Source organism: Triticum aestivum, chromosome 6B, assembly GCF_018294505.1.
Source record: "Triticum aestivum cultivar Chinese Spring chromosome 6B, IWGSC CS RefSeq v2.1, whole genome shotgun sequence".
NCBI classification, from domain to species: Eukaryota; Viridiplantae; Streptophyta; class Magnoliopsida; order Poales; family Poaceae; genus Triticum; species Triticum aestivum.
Genome location: NC_057810.1, coordinates 50742583 through 50750817, shown reverse-complemented (window position 1 = coordinate 50750817; position 8235 = coordinate 50742583). Strand labels below are relative to the sequence as shown.

General features: G+C 40.5%; 1 long non-coding RNA gene across 2 annotated transcripts; it reads left to right on the top strand.

Annotated features, from left to right (window-relative positions):
- Positions 1 to 1231: 1231 nt before the first annotated feature.
- LOC123133417 (uncharacterized) lies at positions 1232 to 5289 on the top strand. Of its 2 annotated transcripts, XR_006465250.1 has the most exons (4): positions 1232 to 1895; positions 2019 to 2206; positions 2327 to 2675; positions 4219 to 5289. It is a non-coding gene; the product is annotated as an uncharacterized lncRNA (long non-coding RNA). The 2 variants fall into 2 exon arrangements; XR_006465249.1 differs by having other exon boundaries at positions 1232 to 2206.
- Positions 5290 to 8235: the final 2946 nt, after the last annotated feature.

Sequence of the window (8235 nt, the reverse complement as noted above, 5' to 3'; positions counted from 1 at the left end):
GCGGGGCTGGAGATGCTCTTATTGGCGGGAAGAATAGGCTATGTGTGTGTGTTAGAGAGAGAGGGAGAGAGAGTGAGGAAGAGGGAGGGGGAGAGAGTGTGTGTGAGGATTTGATGGTAAAAAAGGTCGCCAATTTCGTAATATTGAACTTTTAAAATTAATGTGGTTCCGTTGCAACGCACATGCGTTCTTTTAATATTGCATAAGCCATCAATCTTGACGCCCTCGGCAACTATTAGGCCGCATATGTGCTCGCTGAGTCCCTAATGCAATACACACAAAGCCTCTGATATCGATGCAATACATACAAGAGTTGGGTTATTATAATTTTGAGGGAGTCCCGTAGCTGTGTATCAACTCAAATCTCTTGGAAAGTACACTTTATTTTTCCTACAGTGTGCAAGCAAACTAACTTTGACACAAAAACAATGGACATGAACCTTTGGTTACTGGGTGTATATACAACCTATATAGAAAAATTAGTAATTAAATATAAAGTCAAAAAGTTCTGAAAAACATTTTTGAAATAAACTTGACTTTCCACTGTACTTTTTAAAAAAGTTTCATAAAAAGCCCCCGTTAACTTCATTTAATTTTTTTGGCTAACATAGCGTCAATAGTGACCTATAATAGCAATTTTTTTTGTTGACGCCAACTGTGGTTATTTAGTCCTGAAAATTATATACTAGTGCAATAAGAAAGTCAAGTTTATTGTCAAAAAACTTTTAAACTTTTAAACTTTTTTGAGTTTTTTTTTCATATCACCATGAACCAAAGGGCATCTATCTCTCCCTAATAATAAAGCACGGATTAACTCCGTGGGTTCACCATCACAATACGCTTTCTTCACATGTCATAATACACTTTTACGATTTGTATAGATAAAATTGTAATATAAACGAGGTGGTACTAATTGAATTGAATCGGTACGAAAGAAAATAAAAACGCTTCTTCCCGTGAGTTTACGTTTTCAATTATTATTTTTCACATCCAATGTGGTACTATTCATGTGATCATCTACCTATAGTTTTTCGTCCGTCTAACCGTCCGTTGTTGTATGTCGTTTCTCGCTCGTCCGCCCTGCAAAACCAGAAGTTGCTTACTTGGAAAACCAACGATCGACTGCATCGTGACTGAAAAGGTTACGACTCAGGATTCCGTAAATTTTCTATGCTCTAAATAAATATACGGCCAGACACGCACGCGTCGGTTCTGGGTTTCACACGAAGCATTGGACGGAAGCAGCGGCGGCGTGACAAAGAAAAGAAGGAAGCGGCGGCGGCGTGACGCAGTCCGGATCTCAAAGGACACGAGCCGGCCGGCTTGGTTACGAGGCTCAGGGCTTCTCGCCGCCACCGCCGCCCCCTGATGTAGTACATGGCGTACGGGTGGTTGCAATCTGCTATGCTCCAGTGATTCCCGTGATTCCGACGGCGTGGTCCTCTGCATCCTCGGTCGTCTCCTCCTGAACATCTGCCCATCTCGCTTCACCAGGCCACGCCCGCAGCAAGCGGCACGCCAAGGCAGCCTTGATCCTTCTTTCTTGTGGCCAAGGGAGTAATCCATGCCGGGGAGCAACATGCACCAATGAAGTTCCTGCAGAGCAGAGCACGGAGACCATGGTGGCCGTCACGGTCGCCGTGACCGCTGGCGCCGGATTTCTTCCTCCGGCAGAAAAAAAAAAGGTTCGCGCGCGCCAACTCATACAGATAGTGTGCGGGTTCTTTGGATCGAGTACAGAGTTGGGAAATTTGTTGTGGATTTTGTGAGATTGATATACCTAAGGTGTAGCCATCTGCGTCTTTGATTATCCATGAAGCTGCTCAATATAGATGTGTTTTTTTGTCTGGATACATGCACCAGTTCCGCTCAGCACTGATTCATATACTTTCGAGGTAATTTAGGTGAACCTGGGTGATTAAATTTTGTCGTACTTCCATGCTTGGTGGCACCAGATCAATTCATCTCTACCACATGACCTGATGCTCTGTATTTTTTGGGACTTATTTGTCTTCTAGAAGAAGCTAGCTTTGATGGATTTAGGTGTGATTTATCTAGAAAAGGAAAACTGTACGAGGCAAGCCAATGGCAAGAAAGACAAACAGGATGATGCCGGACTGTTGGAAGCTGACATGCTGGATCCATGGTGGGCTGGTGCTTTGCAGATGAACCGACTAAGAGATTTGTGCGCTCGCCCAACAAGAAGGTGCAGCGCTATTCTACACCCTTCTCAAAGTAATAGCTTATTGGATGCATACATCATCTGTTTTTCTTCCATTGACTCAGAACTACCTATTTATAAAGTAGTAATATTTTTCCATGTCAGGGACATGTCGTCGACCTCTGCGAGCAAGCGATGGTGGTGAGAGTCTGCAATAGAGAACGGACTTGAAAACGGCGTCCACAGATTGCATTGTCAGAGGCGGTACCTTGTAGAGGCAAGGCCTATGGGGCGGCATCTAGGCCCCGATGACGGCAACGAGAAGGTGTACATTAGGTACAAAGCTACACAACCCGAGCACAGGAAACCATACTCATCCGCAACCCTCGCTGACCAACAGGTTGTTCTTCCGGTGCAAAAGCACTAGAGTCGAGTTATGTCACCACCATGATGATGAACGGCGACCCGTCTTTGAAAATCAAACGAGCGGAAGCAGAATGCCTTTTTTTATACCGTAAGTAACATTTTATCTCCAGGATTTTATCGACTTTCTCGACTCCAATCGCCCTTAGAATGCTCTTTTTTTATATTTTCTATATTTCCTCCTCAATGCCCATCGGTATTGCATGTCGGATGTGACATTGCTTATAGCGACAATCTTGAATTGGGGGACAGAGATAATGAGTGGAATAAGAAGAAGAAAAGTGAGTTAAATGTTAACAAAAATCGGCAATGCTATCTGACGTGTACGAGGATCCTAAAGGTACACATTTGACATATTTGATAATATTGCACAATTAGAATATCTATACCTTCGAGCCTGATTCTCAGGCCTTGCATTCTCCCGTTGCAACGCACGGGCTCTTTTGCTAGTTTATATATAAAAAGTACTTGATGGGTTCACCATAAAAAGAGAAATAAGAAAGAAATTACCACAAAAATTAGAAACATCAGACCGTTTATTTAGGATCCTACAATTTTATAGCCATTAGATATGATTTCAGCGGAAAATTACCCACCACTGCCATTATTAATGAAAAAAAAAACTTTCGTACATGATGCCATATACAGGAAAAAAAAGCTAATCAAAAGAATTTCTCATGTTTTTCTCTTCCTCCAACCCTAAGCAAAATTTTCCTCACGCATCTCTTTCTATTCCCCAGCCTCAAAGTTCCTAGCTGAAGCATCCTAACGAGCCGCCCCGCACCTTCTCCTCAGTCTCCTCAATTTTACGTGGATGGGATTCAATCATGCATGCAGGTTGGCACCATCCACCAAGAAGACATGATATTGAACGCACATGCCCAGATCTATGTGCCAGCCGCCAAGAGAATCCTCCAGATTCATCAACAGCACAACCGATCTAAAAAAAGCTCCACAACCCATCTTCTATTCGGCGGCGTCTCAGGCAAGCAGCGGCACATGACCTCCCGTTTGATCTCTCTTGGATTGCAAGATCACGGCGGCTACCAGCAACCTCTAGATCTCCTCCACGTCGGGCATCCCAAGGATTTCTCCTCGAGGTTCACTTCTATATCCCTCCTCTCCTTCCTGCTTTGTCACGACCACAACATCCTGCTTCTCCAGTTCACCACACGCTGCATCCTCCAATTCTACAGCCTACATGTACGGTTGAGGCCAACAGGGCACGAACCACGTCGGCTCGCCCTCATGTGGCTGCCACAAAAAATCAATAAGTCTTCCAACCGTACGCATCTGCTGTTTCTGCATGTTCTCTGGATGGCTCCCAATTCTCCATGCATACCATGCAGTAAAATTGCTTGATGCATAACTAGCTAGGTATTGGTAACAGTAGTATATACAGTCTTCAGATTTCTTAATCCTTGCTTTTTTACACATTAATTGCTCATGTACAGGAGTCTCAGTCAACAACATATAGAACAGGTGTCTGTTGATAATGAGGTTACAATTTTTTTAGGTTACAATATTTATATTCATGCGTACACAGCATGCCCTCCGGACTTCTGCCGTGGTAAATCTATATATATGGTTTATATCTGAATCACAAGTACCCTCTCCACATGAATATACTCCAGGTTATAGAGATATGTGAAGCAGAGCAGATCAATCGACAACATAAAACAAGATGTAGTGTGCATCATGGGCTGTGGGGATTGTGTGGTTAATCGGCTGTCGAAGCGACGAAGACGGAGTATGCATGTGAGCGTCAATGGTAACGTAGATCAGATAAGAACGGGCTATATCTTGGCTTGGAGCTTCTCCCATACAATTGCGTCGTCTAGAGGAGTGGGTAATTAGCTGCTTCTCTCCGTTCTTGGTTTTTCCATAAATCAAAACCTTGGCACAATGCATTGACACCATATCACCATGAAATCATGAAGGTCATCTGTAGAACTGTAGATACAGCAGCCATCATACAGGAGGGGACCAACGATGGTTTAGAGCAAATATGCAATTTGCACAGGCTGGATGTTTCCGGTTTACCTATAAATAGATAAACACATTTATGCGCCTTATTATATAAGTGATTTATGGCTACCTCCCATTCAATCTACTCTTTATATATTTAAAGATTTTATGAATGTTAATTTTATGCAATGAAAAAATTAGCATGCTATGAAAAAATAGCGTGGCCATTAAAATATGCTATTTGTGTGCTATATCATGCTATAGCATGCTATTAGCGAGACATTGTACACTGATTTATTTAGCGAGACATTGCTTAGAACGATATAGCGAGTTATTTGTTTTCACTGATTTTATGACCTCTTATTATATGATGTTCTTAATTAAGTTCATATTTGTTTGCTGCATTGCTTCCATATAGATCAATTAGTATTTCTTTGTTGGCGTTCAGGAGTATGCGACTTTCAGTCAGTACTGTTTCTACTTCCCTACTCTCTGTACTTTGTTGTGCTCTGCAACTAAAGGTTGTCATGCTCTTATTTCGGTGTAAAACATATCCTCTTATGCTTACTGTTGCTCAGATTCTTCCGAACTTACGTTATATGCAACGTCTCATTTGTCCTCCAAAAGTTTGTTGTTTACTAACTACTTTGTCTGCTTGAATATTTCACGCTACTTATCTGCAGGCAAACCTGATTTGCTCTTCACAATTTGCACGTTCTTGGTTGCTTAGTCTAAGGTATGAAGATACTATTGTTTTGCATGTATATCTTCATATCTCGGCTTGATTGGATAGTTAAATTGACACATGCCAAATTCATTTTGTGTGCTAACTAGGTGGCCACCTTCTGCAAATCTGCAGTAAGAGACAACATTTCTGGTGACCAAAGAAAGATGCATATAAAAGTAGCAATGCAGACCAGCCGCCATTAGAAATCTCTTTGCAACTCATGATATAAAGGATAAGAAAATTATAGTTAGTTTTAGAAGTGTCAAAGTTACATGCCAGAACTAATGATATCACACAATGACGATTCCGAACCAAACATACCTACACTTTCCATATATAGTTTTGCATCGTCTCTTCATATTTAGTTATCAATAGAGGCATCCATACAGATCAGTACTTACCTCTCTAGCTCAAAAGTTGTAATAGTATGCTAATTTAATACATGCGACTTGACATGGTTAGCAATATGAACACCTAGATAAAACCTTAAAACCCATGTTAATTTAACTTTTTGTCGTGATTCTTTCTTTTACACATTATGGATTAAATGTAGAGAACGTTGTTTTGTCCTCCAATACATAACTTTACATCTTACCCCATTAATTGGTCTATGGCACAAGGGCTCCATTCTTCGTAAAATGTTTACAGTTGTTAATTAGCTGCATATTTAAATATGAAGGCATTTGAAGTTATGGATGATGAACTACATGCATATACAACTTCAAGGAGAAAGCTAATTGATTTTTCTACTTGATTAATGTGGTACTCAATTATAATATATGATGGATAATTATATTTTTCTTGCATGTTGAAAGTTGATAGATACTGCAACCCACTGGCTTATGTCTTTGTAGTTAAACTTATAGCATGGGATTTGGTAACTGCTTCAATTGAAATAAATGATTTAAAATCACTTTTACGTGTTGACTTTATCTGCTACCACTGGTGGAAAAAGAGGCTTCCGTCCAGCCCCATTAGTCGCGAAACTGTAGGAACCGCGACTAATGAAGTCTTTAGTCGCGGTTCGGCAGATGAACCGCGACCAAATGCCTGGGCCCAGGGCGCTCGCGGGCTTTAGTCGCGGTTGGCCAGGCCAACCGCGACTAATGGTGCCCAAAGGCCTTTAGTCGCGGTTGGCCAGGCCAACCGCGACTAAAGCTCCTCCCTTTTAGTCGCGGTTTGTGGCACGAACCGGAACTAATGGGGTTGAGACCTTTAGTCCCGGTTCGTGCCACGAACCGGTACTAAAGGTCCCATTTTCAAACTCTACCCCCCCCCCCCCGGATCGCCTTTTCAGTTTTAAAAAAATTAAAAGAAAATAATGGAAATGTCAAAAAAATAAAAGAAAATAAGTTTCTCATGTGATATGTGGTCTAGTTGTTGGGAAAATTTGCAAATGTGAATTTTGACTTTATTTGCAAAATCTCTATGAAATTTGTAAAAATGGGCATAACTTTTGCATACTAACTCGGATGAAAAAGTTTTTTATATGAAAAATCATCTACTCGAAAAGTTACATCCAAATTTAACCTAATAGAAAAAAAAGTTACGGGGCTTGTAAGATCTAGAGTGGAAAAAATTGAAAAATATTCAAACAGTGGGCAAACTATGGTCAAACAATGGTCAAACTAATTATTCTAGAATATTAGTGTTACTAAATAATTATTTTAATTATTTCAATTTTGGTCAAATCTGGTCAAACTGTGGTCAACTGTGGTCAAACTGTGGTCAAACAATGGTCAAACTAATTATTCAAGAAATATTAGTGTTACTAAATAATTATTGTTTTTTAAAACAATAGTTTCAAACTCAAACAGTGAAATGTGTCACTTCATGCTCAAGCAAAATTCCTGAAGGTTAATAGGATTGACATCTTATTATTGTCAGGAAAACAACAAGTGCAGACTTGGAGCGTGGGAGAATAGAACCCGGAAGTTAAGCGTGCTTGGGCTGGAGTAGTGAGAGGGATGGGTGACCGGTTGGGAAGTTAGATGATTTGGAATGATGAGGGGTGATAAAAGAATAAATTGAGAAGTGATGAGGGGTGGTGATTAGAGACTAGAGGTTAAAATAATTAAGAAATTTGAAAAAAAAAATTCAATTTTTTTTTTCAAAAACCTGTTGCGGCCTTTAGTCGCGGTTAGCCACAAGAACCGCGACTAAAGGTCCTCCGCCCACGTGGACGGGCCTTTAGTCGCGGTTCTTAAGCAACCGCGACTAAAGGGGGGGGCCTTTAGTCGCGCCCGTGCGGTCGCGGTTGCGCAACCGCGACTAATGGCAGTTGCGAACCGCGACCAAAGGCCCTTTTTCCACCAGTGTACGTTCATACGGTATTTATGTAACAAAATGGAATTTAAGAGAAATCCTACATGAGCTGACCAATTGCTTACAAGTATCTAGAGCGCTTAATCCATGGATAAGGATTTTGTGGTTTCAAGTAGCAACCAATAGTGTCAACGAAGAAACCAGTTATCTTTTAGTGGATAAGATAGTACAAGCACTATGACCCAAAGTGAATTTCCACAATTTCGAGAGTGGTCTGTACTATATCAAGGTAGATTGTTATCATTCCAAAATTGCAATGTTAGATGGTATTATGGTCAATACTTTTCAATTCCTATATGTTTCAACTTTGTTATGACTATTTATGGGATGACCAGTGTCTATGCCTCCAAGCTACCAATTAGTAAACATTTGGAATAAAATCCTTCATTTTCACTCGAAAGGAGGAATATTAGTGAAACAAATATCTTTCGCGAGAAAAATATATTATGTTCGTAACTCTCCTTGAATATACCAATATGTCCTATGCTTTTACTACGTGGTAATAGATATTTTGTGCAGATATCACTGATAAACTACTTACAAATACAATTTGTTCATCCTGAAGAAATTTAAAGAAGCTGCAATATGAACTATTCGTTAAACTGATTACATGAGACATATGTCTACTCTT